A 22,117-nucleotide genomic window follows, 5' to 3' on the forward strand; every position below is an offset into this window, starting at 1 on the left:
ATTTAACGTTTCTGGCAAGGTGTCATCAATGGAAAACGGCTCTCTAATCCAAAATTCTGAAGCCAGTTTTTCAGGGAAATATTCCTTGAAATCTGTGATTAGACTCCCAAGATGCTTCTTTATATTCATTGCCAGTTCACTATGAAGAAGAATTTCATTCGGAGTTAAGAAAGCATCCAACAATGGAAAGGAACACGTCTTTCCAGTATCGATTTCTTTAATGATGAAGCCAAGTTTTTTCCAAAGAGCCACAGTTTTATCCTGTACCAAGAATAAGTACGTGTTCAGATGGTTGAGGTGGTAAAATAAATCTGCCAGGTAAGCCAACCGGGCAAGCCACGGTTCATCATTGAAATAATTCAAGTCTGAGAAATTGCCAGAGAGAAAATTCTGCACTTCTGAACGAAGTTCAAACAGGCGGCTTAATACATTTCCCCTTCACAGCCACCTAACTTCGGTGTGAAGTAAAAGAGAATCATGTTCAGCACCCATTTCATTGCACAAAGTGGAAAATAATCATGAATTCATAGCTCTAGACTTCATGAAGTTAACAATTCTCACACTTTCATTCAAAACTGTCTTCAGAGCAACAGGCATATTTCTTGCGGCTAAAGCCTCGTGATGAATGCTACAATGTACAAATTTTGCTTGTGGAGCTACTTCTTTAATTATTCAATGAATAATTTCATTTTTTTTTTAAAAATAAATTTATCTATGTTTATTAATTTAAGTCGAGCTGCGTCAGCCTGACGAGTCGATAAGAACGTCCATAGTCTACCCCGCATATATATATATACATATACGGGATTTTTAGCTATGGTCCCTCAGCAGCGACTCGTATATATACAGGGTGTTCGGGATAAATTTGACAGTTTCGTAAGGAAAAAGAAAATCTTCTTTATATCTATTAAATTTAATGAATTGACAAAAAACATTACAGGCAGAGTTAATTACAATACTATCAACAAGATTTACTCAAAATAACCACCATTAGCATCGATCACAGCTTCAATTCTGCTTCGGAACCTCGAACAAGCTGATGCTACAGTCTCCCTGGGAAGGGCCGCAAAAACTGTTTTAATTTTATCCATTAACTGGGCTTTTGTATTACTGGAAGTGCGATTGGTGTCTTTTTCAACTGCGCCCCATACAAAATAATCCATGGGGTTAAGGTCTGGGGAGTTTGGAGGCCAAACATTTGGACTGGTGAAGTCGTAGAAATTTTCAGACAACCATTTTTGACTTTTCCCAGAGGTGTGGCAAGGGACCGAATCCTGCTGCCATACATACGGCCTACCATTGGCTACCCTTGTTATCCAGGGCTTGACTACAGTTAGCAACTCCACGAACAAAGCCCGAATTCCAATGCCAGGGTTCTTCAACACCTGTTCCTGCAGATTTGCGAGGAATTCTGCTGTACGAACGCAATCAGATCGTCTGCTAGGGATCTTTCTTCTTGCTACATCCTCGTAGTCACCATTGCAAGTCTCTAGTTCATGCCTGATTGTTTTTACTGTATTCAGGGAGCATTGGGCAGCAGTCGTAATATCCTTATTTTGATGGCGGGCACGAATCATCATGATACAAGTTATTCTCTTCCATGATTCAGGTGGGTTCCAGCTATCCATCCTTTCTGACATCTTGTATATGAATGAAGAAGGGTCCAAACTTTTAAATGAAGAGAAGTGTGTGTTAATACATGTAACTTACGGAAAAATATAATTAATTATAAATATGTCAAATTTATCCCGAACACCCTGTATATATATACACACGAGATAATCGGTTAAGGGGTTAAAAAGAAAATTATTCAACTATACAACATAAACAATTTATTTTATTTTTATTTTTAAACGTTATAAATGTTTTTCCTGAAAACTAGAGGTTCAATTAAAATCAAAATTTATTTTGGCTGGTAAATTTTACCGCCCTTTTCATTTTAAAGTCTTATCAAATGCTTACTGTCGAAAAAAAACAATTATGTTATAGTTTCTTACCTTCCAAATCTGAAGAACAATGTCACTGTTTCAGTCACAATCACATCCACAAAAGGCAAAACACAGCGTAAGAATGAATTTACGGTCTATCTTAAACTAATAATTTCCACTAAAAATATAATAAACAATCGAGAATAGTTGTACAATTTTCGCTGAGTCGATGCTTACTCTGTAAAATAAAATCTGTGGTAATATTGATAACGTTTCACTTCAGAAATTATAATAAAATTGGCGATGTATTAAGTTAAAAATATTGTTAGATTATTAAGAATTCATAATAATTTAAACCGATTTTAAATTTCATTTTTATTGAATGAACTATAATTTGTTAGTATATAGTAGTGTTACTGTTACTGTTACTATATAATTATGTAATTTATATAGTACGATATAATTCAAGAATAAGAAAATTTATATATATTTTGTGTTATTTCCCGTGGTGAAATGGCGTCCCTCATCTTCAAGCGCCCTTGTGCGGGGCACAGCTGACAACCACACGGCGCGGCCCTGGGTAAATTAAGGTATAAGAAAAAACATGTTACACGTGCTTATAAAAAAAAAAAAAAAAAATCAGCTAACGCCTATGTTGTTCCCGTATAGGGAGTAGGCGGGGCACTTTACCCTATCTAACTTTTGGAGACTGAGTGGGCAGTTCAATCTCCACTGGTAGCCAATCAGAGAGATAGCTGGTCCAAGGCTATCACTGATTCATCGGTATGCAGTGAAGAAGGCGGCAAGCTATTGGAAATATAAATACAAATAATCCCTAACATACAGCAGGCCAGACCTTAATGCCTTTACATTACTGCATGCATGTTATTAGGCTGAAGGTATTCCCTTCATCACATATGGCAGAGTTGTGCTGAAATCTGATTTTGCACATTTGATTAATATTTCATTATTCTCCATGGAGTCCAAAGACTTGTCATAAGAGGCTCTTATTGACACAATACCTTCCATACTTCCTTGAACTCAATCAAAAATTTTAACAACAAAATTAAAAATGTGCTGTATTATTTTTCTCACATTATATATTTAATTTACTCTACAGACTTTCTGAAGGAAAACATATATGGAAATATTGCAAAGAGACAAATTAAAAGAGTAATAGAAAGAAATAGACTCTCATACAAAAGGAATATATTTCTCAAGAAGGGTCTTCAACTGAAAGTGCAAAGACATTATCTTTTTGTTTGTGACAAAAAAAAAGCTATAATTCTAGATGAGTGACTATTCTGTAGCTGAAAAGAACACATTCCAGACATATAGGACAAAGACAATAAGACAATAGGACAAAGTGAATAATAAGGAATATTGAACATCTTAATAATCAAAGATCACGATGATTCCCAGAAAACACCATAGCATGCAACAAAGAAAACTCATGTGGTATACTGCGATCATGTACCAGTATCATGTCAATGAGAAATATTTGTGATAAGAAACAAATATTACAGTAAGCGTTGATGTACAGTGAAGTACTTTGTGCTAAAACAGTTGCAATGAGGAATGATCAGCATATGAATGGGGAAACAGTGACAATCTGTTTAAGTTTGCAGGCCTGTTTGGCTAAGTGGATAGCATATCTGCTTTCCAAACAATGTCATGACTCTGAATCCAGTGTAAACATGAATGTGAATGTCTTTTGGTGGTAGATGAATTTCGTTACCTAGTTTAAGATCACCATCCTGTTTATCGGAGGCATAAAGTACTTTGAATAGTTCCGTGTTTAGTCTGTAGAGCAAGGTTTCTGGATTTTGTAACCATTAGCCTGATAGTGAATATTACCATAGCCTTAAAGCCTTTTGTGGTTGGGATTCACATACCATGGAAAAATCATTTTCACGTTGTTGGAACCCCACACCTAATTTTTCGAAACATAATAGACACAAAATAGTGTCCACAGTGGTGCAGAATAATGCAAAATGCTAAAGAAAAATACCCGCCTTATCATTTTTCTCACATTATTTATTGAATTTAATTTATTTTACAGGCTTCCTAAATTTAATTTAATTCATAAGGCTCTTGTGCAATTCTTCCCTCCCCCCCCCTGTTCACCAGCCAAAAAAATGAAGGAATCTGTTCTGAAAAATTTTAGATTGTATTTAACTTTCCACATCGAGAGTACTTTAGAAAGAAAAGTTGGACAGCAGAAAGGTACTGTGCTATTAAATTCTTTTACTTTTTTCTTGCTGTACTTATTCATCAAACTAAAATATCAGTTTTAATTTAAGATGAAGCTTAAAAGACAACATTCATCTCATCATGCTGAGATTAAAATATTTTAAGTTTTTCAGAGCGAAGCCAATAGTGGTGTGAACAGGAAGACCATTTTCCATCTGCTGTTTTATAAACTCATGCAAAAAAAAAATAATAACTTTCCATTCATCAGTTTTGGTTATTTAAATAATTTTATTTCTAATATCTTAGTTCTGGTTGACCAAGTGGATATCATCACTTGGTAGGAGAATGGAGATGCTGTCCACTTGGCCAACCAGAAAACATCAGAATTTTCAAACTTCCACATCCAAGGTCTAATTTAAATGTTTGGAAATTTGGATGTTTAGCAGAATTTTGTCTGTCAGTGTGAAATCGCCATTCCCGCTGACTAGAAGCTTAAATGGCTTGAAACAAATTCCATGTTTGATTTCTAGATCTCTCAGGATTTCCAGATTATCTACCTGTCAACCCCCACCATACACTATACTAGATGTTAACAATTGAAGGTAAAGCTGTGACATATGTGTCAGGGACTGTTGTTACAGAATCTCAATGTAAATATAGTTGTAGAATTAGATGAGATATCTGCTCGCATTTTGCAGAAATATGCAAGGGAACTGTCAATGCCTCTGACTAGGCTCTTTAATTTAAGTCTCAGCTCTGGTAGAGTTCTAAGGAAGTGGAAAGAGGGCAAAATAATTCTCTTGCATAAGGAAATATCTAAGACTTCAGTAGCAAATCATAGACCAATCAGTATCTTAGGAGTGGTTGTAAAATTAGTGGAAAAATTGCTCATAAATAAAATTCAAGAAACAGTGGATAAGAATATGATACTCTATGAGGGGTATTATATTCTTTCAGTAAATTTTTTAAAGTAAATTTTACTGAAAAAAAAATTTTTTTTTTTCGAGTTCTTAGGTGGCCACTTTTCAAAGGGCAAAATAGCTTGAGCGTCGATTTTCAAATTCTTTAGCATACCGTTTTGAAGTAATCCTTAAATAATATCACTTTTAAGGAGATAGAGCTGAAATCGGAGCATTTTCTCAGAAAAAAAATTATATTAGAAATGCAGCACAAAATAATTTTGAAAATCTAGGGCAGTTTTCTTCGTTATGTAAATAAAATAAATGAAATGCGAAAAATATACTAAATTAATATAGAAAAAATTCATTAGCCCACCCAAGATGCTAATGTATGAGTGCAATCTTTCAAAATAAGAGTCACATTAAAAATTCGCTAAATTTTAATTTTGATAAATCCTTTGCATAATATACAGTGCAATCCAATACAAACAATAGGTCTCAAATATACATTGATTGTAAATACATAATAATGGTAAAAAAATGCATGACCAAAAGCGACACCCGAGAATATTATTATTATTATTATTACATGACACCTCCAAGAAGTCCAAGGACAACGCTGAAGGACAATCTATTCCGATACGTACATCTCATCGTCTCCCCCTACGACTATTGACATTAATGGCTTTAGGGGTGAAGCAAGATGCTTTTCATATTCCGAGCTATCTGTTAGGGCTACAGTGTGGGAAAAATTCTATGAGCAGTTTGCTCGCCCTGAATGGGCATGGAGATTATGTATCCCTACAGGAAACTAAAATGGCTTTATATGGTCTTTTATGTTTAAATATATCCGTTGCATCGTAGGTTACAGCTCGCAGAACAGGATCATTGGGGTTTATGGACGTTTTTAGGAAAAACTTAGTTGCTAAAGATTGTAGGAAAGAGAGGATATAAGAAATATTTGTATCTCGATGAAGTTGATTGTTTCTGACGAACCATGCGGCGTTTAGAATCATTTGCAAGCACTTGTTTTGTACACGTTGCAGTTTTGAGAATGTTAGTATTGGAGGTATGGCTCCAGGCTGGAGAGGCTTAAGCGACTATGGGACGAATCATCAGCTGGTATAAAAGCTATTTGATTCCGATGTTTAGCTTGCTGTTACTGTTAATTAAGGGGTAGATTTGGGCAATAGCTTTAGATGCCTTTGCACATGTAATCTTGATGTGGTAGTTAAAAGTTAGTTTTTTGTCGAGCACGACATCAAGGTATTTTGTTTTTGTCTGCCAGGGAATTTTAGTATTGAATAGTAAGACGTCTCCTTCAGGAGATATCGATCTTTTCTTGAAGAGAATGGCTGAGCTTTTTGGGGGATTGTAGTCTCCAATTGGAGAACCATTTCTCTAACTTTAGGTTTTCTTGAAGCTTTTTAGTAACAAGATGTGGCCGAAGAGATCTGGCTAATAATGCTGTATCATCTGCATAAAGGGCCATGATGGATGACAATGGGTTGTGCAGAATGTCTGACATGTATATATAGAGAACAGTAATGGAGCCAGTAGGGATCCCTGTGGTTCGCCGACCAAGATATGGCGCTGAGATGAGGTAGTACCATTTATCTTGACTTGCATGCTTCTATTCTGTAGATATCATCTAACTATCTAACTAGGTTTATCATTTTCAGTGATATACTGGCTGAGATAAGTTTATGTAGCAACCCAAAGTGCCAAATGTTATCAAATGCTTTGGATAAATCAAGAAAAACAGCTCCAGTGTATTGATGCCAATATATTCAACTATTCTGAGGATTTGTTGGGTAGTACTATGGTGTTGCCTAAAACCAAATTGTTCTTTAAAAAGGATGTTTGGTTCATTTACTGAAGCTTGAAGTCGTGAGAGGATAACTTTCTCTGCAATTTTACTCAAGTTGGAGATGAGACTGATAGGACGATAATTTTGAGGCAGGTGTGGGTCCTCGCCTGGCTTATGTATTGGGATTACATCAGCCAGTTTCGAAATGGGAGGAAAACAGTGAAACCTTAAGATTGTATTATGGTCAGGTGCACTACTGCTTTTTGGGGAAGCAGCTTGATCATCACTTTATTTGTGATGCCATCTGGACCAGGAGCTTTTTTGTTCTTTAATTATTTTATGATATCATATATTTCAGCAGGTGATGTGGGTACAATATGATCAGCACCGGTATCAGAGTTTTAATGAGTATCTGACCTGTCTGTGAATTTTACACAAGTGATTGAAGTCTAAGTTTTCATATGAAGGTTTGCACTGCTCATCTAAATTTTTTGCTATCGCTTCTGCCTTTTCTACGTCTGTGTGAACAAGGCCTTGGTCAGATAGTATAGGGGAAAGGATCTGCCTTTGTTTCTGATATTCCTCAGTAGTCCCCAGATAGAGGAGTGATCAGTTAGGTGAGATAGAAGCTAACTGTTCTTCCCATAATTGATCTGTGTAAGCTTTGAGTGCATCTCTAACTACACCATTTAGTCTGTTAACAACTGTTTTGTCTTGTGGTGCGCGGGTGTTGTGAAATCTTTTCCTTGCTCTATTTTTTTCTCTGATGAAGTTCATAATGTCTTCGGGCAGACGACCAGGCTTGGGGAGCGATTTGTAGGCGGTGGCTGCCATTATAGTGGAGTTAATTTGTTGGTTGAGGCTTGTGACTGCGGTTTCGACATCTTCTTTTGAACTTATAACGGGTCCAATGTAATCCCGGAGTACTTTTGACAATCATTCCCAAGATGTGAATGAGCGAGAGGGAGGAGATAGGTATTCTTGTTTTCCCAGCTGTAGTAGAATTGGGTTATGATCAGATGACAACTCGTTCAATGATTTTAGGCTGTACTGAAGTTTAATATTTTGCAGGATAGCTATACCTAGGATTTCAGCCGTACCAAACGTACTGAGATAAGTTGGTTCGGTGGGGCATGCCACAACAGCATAGTTTGATCCTATGTAGTTGGAAAGGATGCAGCCATTCTTGTTGGTGGTTCTACAATTACAAGGGCTTGGAGTTTAAGTCTTCAGCAATAATGATGAACTCTCTAATGCCTAAGATGGCATTTAGATCAGAATCCAGTGGAGCTTTTAAGGATGGTTGTAGACTGAGTAGATTCTCAGTCAGCCTCCTCTGTAGTTTAACCTGTCAGTTCTGTGTAGGAGATATCCTCATATTTTAGTGCTGTCCGAGGGTCTTAGAACAACAGGGCTGTCTCACGTATTAGAACAACAACTGGCTGATATCTCTGAGTAAAATCTTGGAGCTCTAAAATTTTGTTTCTGAGGCCATTTGCATTCCATGCAAAGGTCTGAAGAGAGACTGGAATTAGTTTGTTTCTCTTCATCTATAAGTGCTGTGAGGATGGCTTGTGTTTCATGTAGGAATCTTTCAGTGGAGGTTGCTGAAAGGGTTTGACATGCTGAAGTCTTGTAGCATGTTTGCTAGAGAGGTAGTAACAGTGGTCAGGTTTGTAGGTGCTGTTGGCTGACTCTGTTCTGTGTTGACTTGTTTGAACGGGCCACATCCGCATAACTTCTTATCTGCTGTTGGTATTCTCTGTTCTTGAAGGCCTCTGATTGTGGCCGCTGAGCCACTGGCTGTGGTGCAAGGGCTTCTGGTATTCGTGCATTAGAGGAGGAAGACTATTTAGCTGTCTCCGACCGTCTGTTCCCTTATAATTGGCTGGGTGAGGGCCACCGCAGTTGGCACATATAGCCGGGTAGTTTTTGGCTTGGTGCAGGTGTTGGTGGGATGGTACACTTCGCACTTAAGGCACCTGAACTCTGCTCAGCACAGTTTCTGAGCATGGCCAAATTTCTGGCATCTGTAGCACTGTCCTGTTGAAGCCCTTTTCCTAAGAGGTTCAGGACTGATCTTAAGTCTACAGATCGATGTCAAGTCATAGATGTTTTTGTAGGCCTGATGGATTTCGACCAAGACCAGAGGCATCGGGGTCTTGTCAGTTCTGGTCATTCTGCTGACCTTGATGGGTGGTAGGTCTTGATAGTAGAGATCAGCAGCGATTTCATCTGTAGATATGGCCTTAAAAATACCCCGAAGAACCACCTTCAACTTTTTCACCGAGCTGAGGGAGAAGGTGTGATATTGCGCACCGTTTGAATCTAACTCTTTGGTCAGTCTTCTGTAGTCCATTACAGTTGCGGGCTGTATCTTTATGCCGTCGTCCACATTTTTGGCTGTTTTGTATGATATTTGCAGGTCGGACATGGTGGACGTCCATCTGCGCTTTTCACGGAGAATGATCGGGGATGCTTTCTCTGTGAGAGAGAGAGAGAGAGAGAGAGAGAGAGAGAGAGAGAGAGAGAGAGAGAGAGAGAGAGAGAGAGAGAGAGAGAGAGAGAGAGAGGCAGAGGAATCCGTGATGGGGCCCATCTTCATCCATTCCGTTGTCCTTGGATGACTCTGTGGTTGTTGTTTTGCGCTCACGGACCTCTTCAAATTCTGAGGGAGTGGACACCACCAAATCCGGTTCTCCTCAATATGGGCAGTGTCTTCACCCTCCTCAACTTCTCCTGGCAAGTAGTAGAAAATAAAGATGCCGGGCCACTCGCATTCGACTTTTCTTACAATCTTTTTGAGAATGTTGAGCGCCCGCCCTTTGTTGAGCGATTCAATATAAGCGTCATCATCCTCCTCGCTCATGGTGATGCCAAAAATGGCGATTCTAACGACGGTATGTAACGGAAGCAAAATTAGGTTTATTAAATTTGCAACTACAGTTTGTGAAGTAAAGTACTTACCTGGAGTAACCAGAACTACACATCAGATAACAACGCTACTTCAGTCATTCTATGCGCCACACAAATTCAAAAAAAAAAAAAAACTCTAATTCGTGATCAACAAACCGTAATCATAATCACTCATTACATATTCACTGACTACCATTTTGAAAAAACTTAGAATCCTCCCCTACGACTTAATTCTCCAACAACACACAACACTATCATTCTTAATGCCATCTACCGCTCATCATCATACAAAACAACAACAACTATTTTTTGTGTGTAAATTGCATGTTCACATGTTCTATTTGCCTGTATGCAGGATGAAAAATTCGTGCTATCTCTATATGAGATCACTTTCAATAAAAAGTCCATATAAAGATTTCTCTCTTAACGATGAGAATCGAACACAGGTGTTTTCCATCGAAGGGCGCAACATTCATCTGTTCCTGCAACTGCGCTACGGAGGGGCTTAAAATGTTCAAGGACAGCTGCTGACATCTGTTTCTAATCATAAGTAGTAGTAGTAGCAGTATCGTGTGTTCAATGGTCGATTTTTCTGAATTGGGATTAAAAGCCGGGTGTCTTCCAGAGGAGGGAGAGAGAGAGAGAGAGAGAGAGAGAGAGAGGAAGAGGAAACTATTTTACCGGCGCCAAAGATTGAATAACTTTAAAAACGGTTGAATGCGAAGAAAAAGCCCGTCTAGTTGAGAGCTAAAATTCGACTTATTAGGTCTGTCTGTAGATCTGATCTATGTGATCAGATCTACTAGTGATATCTAGTGATACTATGAATAATATCACTAGATTTCGTAGACATTTTATGAAATCATGGCTTATCTAGAAATGGCCATTACAGCCAGTGTTAATTTGCTACTGTGGATAACACTGGAGACTAAACTGGTGATGTTATATTGATGTATGACAAATTCATTAAATATTGTCATGCACAGCGGTGTTTAGTAGAAGCATTATCTTCAAAGGCTAGATGTAGTCCACTCACAATGGGTCGTTATTATCAAGCCTATAAACTATGTGAATTTTGAGAAGTGAATGAATAAATAAATAATGAATTTTCATGCATTGTAATTAAGGGACCGTGTTCCTAATTCCAAGTAGAATTTATCTGTGTGTTCATAAAGTGTCACTTTGTATTACTCTTTGTCCGATTTAGCTGTCCTTTCATGGTTTTAAATAAGAAATGGCCGTTACAGTTTTTATTTTATTTAGTGAAACTAAATAAAATAAAAATCCCCTAACTCGTTTTCATTCATTCCTACAAGGTGTAGGGAAGCAATCCCCTTTTGGGAATTTTTATTTATTTATTTTTAATTTTTGGAAATCAGTGGGTAGCCGGTTATCACTTCTCATCATCGACAGGCTTGAGTGCGTTCTCACTATTTGCTAGTTGGAGAATGTTCCTAATCCTAACTAGTATTTTGTACTCCTTATTCTATAATCAATTTTGCTGAATTATATTATTAAAAACTTGACTTTGGTCTGGGAAACCACCTCTACTTACCTGAGCCAAAGATTAATTGTCTTGAATGGAATAAAACTGTCTACAAAAAGTTCCTACAGACCATAGAAGTTACCACGAGACTGCTCAACCACAATCCATTAAATATGCCAATCCTTTTTGAACATCTCCATTTCATAAGACTTTAGTTTGCTTGCAGAGTATTCGGGATTTAGGATGTTTTTCTAACCAGATCAATTATATTTTTTTCCGCACGTATAGCATAATCGGGAAGACAACATATTTATCCTTTAGCTGGAACACCATGGATTCTAATTCCATACTCTAAGAAGAACCATTTTAAGTCTCAGTTGAAGTTGAAGCATGCGAACAGGTCAGAAAACATGCAGTTATGATGTAATAATAATGGCTGTCTTTGACTTAGTTTCTGCTGCTGTCATTACAGTAACAGTACGGTGAACTTAGGAAAATTGCTTTGAAAGATGAATTTGAGTTCCAATCGTGTCGATAGGTAGCTTGGTTTTTATTTTTCGTCTGGTACGAATGGTTATCTCTGTCTCTTCAGATAGAAGCATGACACAGAAACTGCTTCATCAAAGAAGTCATCTACTAGCATCATTAAAAACATTTTTTTTACAGACGTAGAGGGGATTTTTTTTATATTTTTACAATGTCTTTTTGAATAATTTTCTAATAGCCAAACGACGAGAAGAAAGTCTCATTATTTTCCAATTTGTCATTCAGGTCATCTTCTGTTGAATCAGCAACAAAATTACGATAAATGTTGTCAAGGACTTTATTAAAAATTTCATCCACAGTTCCAAAAGACGCTTTCAACTTCCATAGACTACAAAATTATATGAATGTTTAGAATTATAAGTCGTTCAGCTGTTTGGAATTCAGGTCAGACACGTAGAATTATTTTTCATGCATTTTAAAGTAGCTATTTCTAAAACAGTTATGGCTGAATGTCTCAAATAATTTTTACTTGACTATTTGAAAATATGAATATTAAGACTTATATTTCAAGTCTTAATTTATTTATATTTTATTCTAATGCTATTTTAATGTTAGATGTTTAAATGACATGAAAGTGCCATGCTTGGCGTATAAGGGATTACATCCCTAGGCAGTGGTGTAATCCTTTATACTCTATGATCACTCATTCAATACTTCATGCTTCTGAATAATATCTCATAGTGGATGTGGGAGTAGATGTTTGTGAATATTTTTAGGTGATAGATAAATTTCTTCATGTAAAACCATTACACTACTTACCAGAGGCTTGGAAAATTTCGATATTTGTTCTCTACGGCACCTATTTCATTAAACTGTTTCATTTCCCAATTTAGAATAGGAAATCAATTTAAAAATATAAAGATTCAAAAGAAATGTAGGACATAAATCATTTCACCTAATAAATAAGTAATTTAACTTATGTGAATCCCATTCACAAAAAGTTGTAAATGCATAGCGCAGTTTCAGAGAGCAGTCTATTGCGTTGAAGAATGAAGACGCAGAACGCAGAACGATACTGGCATGATGGGTGAAGCATAAATGCTTTTCATAATTCCCCTTTGTCTGAGAAGGAAAGTTCTTTGAGTGGAGAATTATTGAGCTTTAAGCTCGCCCTGAAAGGGCAGTGAGATTGACTGTGTTCAGCTGAGCATAGAATTGACTTGGGTCATTTGTATTTGCAGAAATCTGTTTCATTGTAGCCTGAAGCTTGCTTGATTAGTGGGTTCGGATGATTAATTGTCTCGATGAAGAACTTTTCTACTAGGTCATGAAGGAGGGATGTGATGTAGGGGATGTTGACCTCTGTGAATCTGGGAGTTTCTGATAAACCATGGGGCATCCAAACTCATTCTCAGACATTTGTTCTGTATTCTCTGCAGCTTTTGAATATTAGTGTTCGAGGAATGATTCCATGCAGGAGATGCGTAAGTGATGACTGGGCCTATTACCGTCCTATATATGAGTAGTTTGTTCTGTGTGTTCAGTTTGCTTTTTTTCTGTGGATCATGGGGTAGAGCTGCGCAATTACTTTGGATGTCTTTGAGCTTATGTGTGTTATATGACTGGTGAATTGTAGTTATTTATCGAGAATTACGCCGAGATATTTGACTGTATTCTGCCATGGAATCTTGACTCCTAGTAAATGTATATCTTCCTTGATCTGAGGCTTCTTTCTAGTGAACAGTATGGCTGAACTCTTCTGTGGGTTTGCTTGGATTTTCCAGTCCATCAACCATTTCTCTAGTGTGCGAATATTGTTTTGGAGTCTTTTGATGGCTAGTTTAGGGCTGAGAGATCTTGCTAATAATGCAGTATCATCTGCATATAATGCAGTGATTATTGAGCTGGGGTTTTGAGGGATATCAGCTGTATAAATAGAAAACAGCAAGGGGGCCAGGAGTGAGCTATGCAGCACTCCCGCCAGGACCTTGCGTCTGGTTGACACAGTTTCATTTATTCTGATTTGCATATATCTGTCTTTGAGGTATGAGTGAATTATTTTAACTAGATTAGTAGGCATATCGAATGTGATGAGCTTGTAGAGAAGACCCTGATGCCACACACCTTATCAAAAGCCTTCGCAGCATCTATAAAGACCGCAGCTGTGTGGAGGTTCCGGTTAAAGCCTTCGGAGATGAATTCGATCAGCCTGTGGATCTGTTGAACGGTGGTGTGTTTTTTTCTAATTCCAAACTGCTCATTAGGAATTATACCTAGTTTATCCGTTTCTGATTGAACCCTTGTAAGGATTACTTTTTCTGCGATCTTTCCAAGACTGGACAAGAGACTGATAGGTCTGTAACTTTCAGGGAGCTGGGTGTTTTTTCCAATCTTTTTGATTGGCGTGATCTTCCATGTTAAGGGAAAATACTTGAGTCTGAGGATGACATTAATTATGTTGACTAAATGTACGATGGCTTTTCTGGGGAGTAGTTTGATTATTTTGTTTGTGATTCCATCTAAACCTGGAGCCTTATTGTTGTCCAGGTGGGTTATGATATTTATGACTTCTGTTGGAGAAGTGGGTGTGACAGGTTCTAGGTCATCTTTTTGTTGTGTTATGGCCTGCCTAACTCGGCGGTGAATCTTGTAGATGAGATTGATATTTAAATTTTCATACGAGGGGGTTGCATTGAGTTTCCAAGCTGTCTGCCAAAGTCTCTGCCTTTTCCTTGTCAGTATGGACTACTCCCTTCTTGGTCTGAATTGGGGGAAAAGTTGCCTTTTAGTGCGGGGGTTTTTCAGAAACTTCCAAATGGAGATGTCCGCTGGGTTTAGTTTCGTTACCTTCGATTCCCAGTCATGGTTTCGATGTTTTTTGGAGAGCTTCTCAGACTTGTCTGTTTAGTTTATTTAGGTTTGTTTTATCTGGCAGAGATCTTGTGTTATGGTACGTCTTTCTGGTTTTGTTTTTCAGTCTGATTAAATCCATGATTTCCTCGGGAATCCGACCACTAGGGTGAAAGACTGTAGTTTGGGTAACTGACTTTATTGCTTTTTTGATTTTACTGGTAAGGTTGTTTGCAGCAAATTCTGTCTCCTCTTTGGTCTGAATAGCTGGGACTGGGCCAATGTGGTCAGGGAGAATTCTGGAGAGTTTGTCCCAAGATATGAAAGAGTGGGGAGGGAAGAATTGCTCTTGTGTACCGAATTTAAGCAGAATAGGGTTGTGATCGGACGAAAGTTCATTTAATGTTTCCAGCTGATATTGGTATTTGATGTTTTTGAGGATGACTATGTCAAGTACATCTGAGCTTCCAGCTGAATTATGATGGGTGGGCTCTGTGGTTCCGACTACAACAATAGAATTTTGTATTGAGTAATGGTTTAGAGTTCGATCTTTGTCTTTGATTGTGGAGCTATACCAGGCTGTATGTTTGGCATTAAAGTCACCAGCCACTATGATGGAGTCTATGAAGACGAGGATGGTGTCCAAGTCAGATACCAGTGATGGAATGCTGGGTGGATTATATACAGCATCGATTTTGATACTGCCAGCATTGCTGATATGAACTTCAATTCCTGTTATCTCTAGGTTCTTGGTTTGTGGATTGGTCAGAATATTGTGGTTTAGATAGTTTTTAATGTATATGGCTGTTCCTCCTCCACTGCTGGTGAGTCTGTCTGTTTTGTACATATTATAGTTCTATAACTTGTGGTTAATAACTGGCCTGAAATGTGTTTCGTTTACTAATATTATGTCAGGATTGTGTTTCTGAGTGAATTCTTGCAGTTCTAGAATTTTGTTAATTAGTACATTGGCGTTCCATGTAGTGATCATGAGAGAATTGGGATGAAATTTTCTTTTATTCATTATTGAGGGCTGTCAGAATTGAGTGGGTACCTTGTAGGAATCTTTTCGTGGAGGATGGCGAAGGATTTGTAATGCTGAATTCTTGTAACATGGTAGCTAGTGAGGTAGTTAATACTGATGTTAGATTTGAGCTTAGAAAATAACGACCTTATATACATTGCAATGTCAGAACACAAAATACTGACAGCAAAACATTTATGTCACTATGCAGCTTTGCTAAAATATTATTTCGATGCCAACTACAGGACAGTCAGAAATACATACCGTATAACAAGACCTCAGACAACTAATTATATCACATATAAATACAATAATCACTACGGAAAGGCCTCCCGAAACTTCTACATCCCAGACATGATAAACAAATTACATTTTGAATACAGAAATCTTACAAACTACAATAGCCTGAAAAGAGCTCTAAGGACATACTACGAACAAGAAACACGCACCCAAAATACCATACAAACTTAATGAAACACAATATATTCGTTCAGGCTTCCAGTTCAGCGACGCATCAATACATTCCAAGTTATTGTGTGTGTGGGGATGGGGGTGAGTGGGTCGGTGCGCGCGCGCGAATTTCTCAATCATAGAGTTCGTAGCTTCCCAGCACTGCAAAAAAACCAATAAATAATAACTAACACTGGCGTCATCCTCAGATAGGCTTACATATAAGCTTCGAGGATGAAAGCAGAGAAATTAGTTCTCATCCAAGATGTATCATATGTAACCAAATGCATGTAATGTACGTATCATATGTAAACCAATGTATGTAATGTTATATCATATGTAATCAAATGTATGTAATATATGTAATAACTGTAACAAAATTATGCAATGTAGAGTGATTATATCCATTAATATTGTATATATAGAGTGCAAAAATTGCAAAGAACCATCTGTAATAATCATCATTATGATTATTATAATAATATATGTTGTAAACAGTTATTGTTATTATTATTATTTAAAAAAACTTTATGTACGAGAAAGTATTTTTTATTCATAATTGTGTTCCTATAATGTATGTAATTTATCTGAGAAATAATAAAAATGTTAAAAAAAATTATTATTATTATTCGAGGATTATTATTCGATAGCTTCGAGGATGCAAGCTGAGACATTACATTTCAACCAAGATCAACAGAAAGAAAAAAAAATATTATATTGAAGTGCTGTAGTTACAGCGCTTAAATACATTAAAAGCAAAAATTGTAAAATAAATATAACTTATTGTTATACTATAAATGCTGTTAGAAAATGTAATCTTATTCAATTGCAAATTATAAATTACCATCTATAGTAACTATTATTAACACATTATACAAAAACGGAAAATTTGTATGAAATTCACTGTTAAAACAAAACAAAACAAGAAAACAACAACTAGAACATGTTTTGTAAATGCATAATATGCAATCATAATTTTAATAATAAAATTCATTGAATTAAAAAAATACTATTATTATTATTATTATATGTATGTAATTTTTAGAATTTTTAAATTTTGCAATTTCTATAATTTTATAATGTAATTATTATATGTATGGAAGACATAATAGAGTGTAAAAAAATATTATCAAGAGAGACTTCCAAGGAGTCAGGGACTCATCGAGGGAGGTCACATACTGCACGCACCAGCTATCATAATTATTCTTGAATTCATTCACTCTGCTTGTACTCGCAACGTCCAATAGCAATCCATTCCAATCACGCACGACCCTGTGAGAGAAAAATCTAGCCCTCACCCCCTTGTTAGCGGCATTCATTCTTAGCTTCTAAGGATGCCCTCTTGTCCTTTCCCCACCCTCCATAAATTGAAAAATTCCATCAATTGAAATCCTGTATGACCCTTTCAGCAGTTTGTAAGTCTCAATCATATCACCCCTCTTTCTCCTCTTGCTAGTATGTGCAGTGTACAAATTCTCAATCTGTCTTCATAATCAGTATTCCACAATCCTGATATCATTTTTAACACTCTCCTTTGCACTCGCTCTAATACATCAGAATCACAACGAAAGCCAGGAGACCAGACCTGTGCACAATAGTCCAAGTGAGGTCTTATCAAGGCCTTGTAAAGAGGCAAAATGACATCCTTATCTTTACATGTGAACGTTCATTTCAGCATTGCAATCATCTTTTGGGTTGTATTTGCATGCTCCTGCCCCCTGAACCTTCAACTTCCTATCTACTAACATTCTAAGATCCTTAGCCTGATCAGTTTCTTCTAGCATAATCCCACCAATATAATACGTCATTGGATATCTAATCATGCCGAAGAGAATGAATTTACAATTACTGAAATTAAACTGCCATCCATTTTCCCATGCCTACAGTTCCAGATTATTCAAATAATTCTGCAATTACTGCATATCAGCAGCATTCCTGATTACCCTACCTATCTTTGCATCATCAGCAAATATCCGTATGTCGCTTGTCAAGTCCTTCCCAATATCATTAATGTATAGACTGAATAACAGTATACCAATAACCGATCCTTGTGGTACACCACTTGTTAACTTAAACCTTGCAGACTCATATCCCCCGTATAGCACTTTTATATCTGTCAGTCAGTGTATATAACAAATGTTTCAGCAAAACATTTTAAAAACCTCATGAGTGTTTTCATACAAATCGTAATATTTAGTTCAAATATGCTTCGTGTTTTATGGAAAAAAAAATCTTAATCTATGTAAATATCACTATAATTTTTACCAATTGAAAGAGCTCTCTCCAGACAACTTGAACATTTACATCTTCCTCGTTGTGTTTTTTTCTCTCTCTATTTCTCTGCTGCATTTACGACATTTTTACTCCAATACTACAAAATAATCTGTAAAATAAGTAACATGGCCGGTGTTTGCAACAATGACAGCTATAGAAACATTTCTACGGCCCTGAGTTGTGGAAAGGTTTCTGCAAATGTGCCCATGAGCAGTATTGAAATCCACCTCTATTAGCCCTTATACAATATCCTCATAGGTAAAACACGAATACTACATTCATGGAATATCTATTACTTCCTCCATATGACCACGCATTCAAAAGAAACAAAAATAAATAGACATTCTCCGAATGTAGTCTTTGTGATGAATAACCCATGAGGACATACTCTGAGGGCTAAATTAGGTGGATTACAATCCGGCTATATTTGCAAACAACCGAACTATATTGAAGGGACATTTGTGTAAATGAAATAAAATATCAGCTGATTACTTAATTTTCGATTTTCCTCATTGACTAAAGAAACTCTTTTTTTTTTTTTTCAGCTGATGTCCGAATTAGTCAATCTCTTCCACAGGCATGTAGGCTTTTTTTCCCTGAAAACTTAGAATCTCCAAAAATCTTGTGAACTCGTACTATTCGAGACACTATGAGTGTTAGAGCTTAGGATCACAAGATGGCGAAAGTTGGCCCGAATCCTCTCGTGCCTTGAAAATCATCTACTGAGGATGGGCAGTGCATGGATTTTCAACCGTTAGGACTAAAAGAGCGGGCTCTATCTTCTTCCTTTGGGCGTTAGAAGATATTTTTTATTTCATATTTTATTTTATTTTATTTTATTTTATTTATATATATATTTTTTTGTCGTGTAGTGTAATATTCTGGATTATGATGTCATTTGAATTTTAATGGATTCGTTTGAATTTTTTAATGTGAATCTCACCAAGAAAGGTTGAATATCAACTGCATATTAGTAACTTCTTATTGGAAATCACTTCTGGTTTCCAATAAGAAGGTAGTAATAGCCTCAACACCAAGCAGTCTTTATAGGCTTGATAATTCCACTCTCTGAATAAAGTATTATAAAGTACTATTCTACATGCTTCATTATGTGCTGGTCTGTTGAGTGTTGCTATGATAACTTTATAATTTGCAATGTTCTTATTTGCAATGGTTTTTTTTGTTGTTGTTTATCTAATATCGTTTACCTGTTCAAACAAAACTTAATACATTTGATGTAGATGTGAGTATGCACAAAGGTGTGTACTAAAGTCGGCACCACTGTCTTCAGAGATCTTTGAAATGATGCAAACAGCATTTGGAAATGAGGCAATAAGAACATTGATTTCTGGTGTGGGTTTTCTAGTTTCAAAAATGGTCAAATGTTGGTTGATAGATGTGAAGGAAGAATTCTATGTGGTGTTTCTAAAGACCAAATTGTAGTCCAAAGGTTACGGATTTGAAAACGCTTCCCAGTTCAGTTTTTCTTTGAACTGGGAAGCGTTTTCCCAATTCAAAGTTCCAATCGAAGGGCGCAATGGTACATTGCGCCCCTCGATTGGAAATGGCTTAAGTTCAATTCTTGTCGTGACAATAGGAATCTTTATATGGATGTTTTCAACTGAAGGTAAGTTAGCTGATCTTATACGGGATAGCAGGGTTTTTTCCCGGAAACTCGGGTTTTTCGTCCCGCATACAGACAAATCGGCCTTGAAAACACACGCAATTTGCAGACAAAAATACCGTTGTTGGTGGTGGTGGTAGTGGTTAGTAGCTGGCATTGGTGTAGTTGATGATGGTAGTGGCGGTTCGCTGTAGTTGGTGGATTAAGTGTTGGAGACAGAGAGTTGTAGAGTAGGTGCCCTCCCTCGATCAGTCTTTGGACTCCTTGGAGGTGTCAGGTAATAATAATAATAATAATAATAATAATAATAAAATGCAGAATTCGATGCATACATTTGAAGGGGAAACAGAACCCATTTTGAATGTAACAATAACGATCTGGAAACTCTTGGGTAGCACCCTCTAAATGCTCTAAATAAAACCAATGGAGTTCTGAATTTCTTAATCAGTGTACCCAAAATCGCAGTCATCTACTGATAAAACAGCGTTTCATGTTTTATAAATAAATACACAGATTATTAAGTAATATGGTCCTGTAACCGTAGGAAAATCACATGCATACATAACAGTAGGCCACCAATAGAAAGATACTTTTAGTTAGATTGTCGTCGCTAGCTAGAGGAACTTTTTGTAACTTTCTTGAACAAGTTCCCGAGTTAATCGATCTCTAGCAATGGAAAGTAGAGTTTTCTCCAGGAAAGTCGGATTTTTTTTTCCTCGAGTAAACTCAAAAAAATCTAACGTGGAACCCATTCTATTTCAGACTCTTCACTGGATGCCTGTTTAATATTAACGAGAGAGTTTTGAGCTATTTTGAGAGATTTTTCAGATATTCCTAATCGGTTAACAATGGAGATTAACTTACGCTTGGGTTTCAAATCGTTAACTAGAACTAAAACGTCCTGCCCTATTCCTTGTGGTTAATACAATTCATTAGTAGATTAGTTTTTATTTATTTAGTCGTATTTCGACGCCGAGTTCAAATTATAACACAAATAAAACATACAAGATCCTACTTGTTATATCATCTAATTGATAGACATTTATGTTAACTAAAATTTTCAAATTCATATAATCAAATGCACGTTTAAAGTTCTCTAGAGGAAGATCATGAACATGGAAGTTTATTCCAGAACATTCAGTTCAGGATTAGTACTAAAGAAGAGCGCAAAAAGACCTTTCTAAGTTTCATTTTAGTCATTGATGGGAAAATCTTTTTCTAATCTTTTCTTCAGCCGGTTCCCGAGTTAGGCGATCTCTTGCGGTGGCAATCGGTTTTTGTTCTCTTGGAAACTCAGGTTTTTCATACAAACAATGAGGAAATAGACTGCAGACCCATGCTATTTCAGACAATAATATATTACACTGGAAGGACCACGAGATGGCAGAACTTAACTATCTTTCTTCACAGGATTACTGATAGTGTTAGGCCACCAATATATTATTAACTACCGTGGAGATTGACTGCCTCTCCAGAAGCTAGATTGGGCTATAATAGCCTCCTCTACTCCCTGTTGGGAATAAAAAAGCATTAGCAGATTGAGAACAGAGTTGATAATTACAATTACTTCCTGTTTTATTGAGTCAAAAAGACATGAAATTTAGAAGATGATCCCCTTCTGAAAAATCTAGGTTTTGAAGAATAGGTTTTGAAGAAAAATATTGACAAACAAGCAACCAGGAGTGTTGACCGATTTTGAAAATAAATAAAAACCTGAACACATACAAAAAATAAGAGAAACACTATAGCAACAATGGTATGAAAATGGAAATATCATATACTAAACACCTTGTTATCTTCAAGAGGATGGCAAATTTAAAAAAAAGGCTAAATATTACTGATATGAATTTAATTCTCACTAAGAATTTTGAAAAATTAACGTCTACACTAACTTCATTTGAGAAGTTACTGTCTAGTCATGTAACTCAACAATTTGCACATTCGTGAATTCTTACTGTCATCATCATCACCTGATATTGGTATTTTATGGTATTTCAATGCCACTCTCCGATCTAAATTTAGTTGTTCTGCTACCAGGTTTCCCTTTAAACAAATAAATCCTTAACGCCTTTTTATTCCCCAAAAGAAATAGGAAAAACTCTTTAATTTTAGAAAATTAATTGATAGCCAGACCCATTTGGTTTTTATTGGAAAATGAACGCCCCCCCCCTCTATCA

The sequence above is a fragment of the Typopeltis vanoorti genome, chromosome 13 (assembly GCF_054136105.1).
Source record: "Typopeltis vanoorti isolate ZY-2024b chromosome 13, IOZ_Tvanoo_1.0, whole genome shotgun sequence".
In the NCBI taxonomy this organism is placed as follows: domain Eukaryota; kingdom Metazoa; phylum Arthropoda; class Arachnida; order Uropygi; family Thelyphonidae; genus Typopeltis; species Typopeltis vanoorti.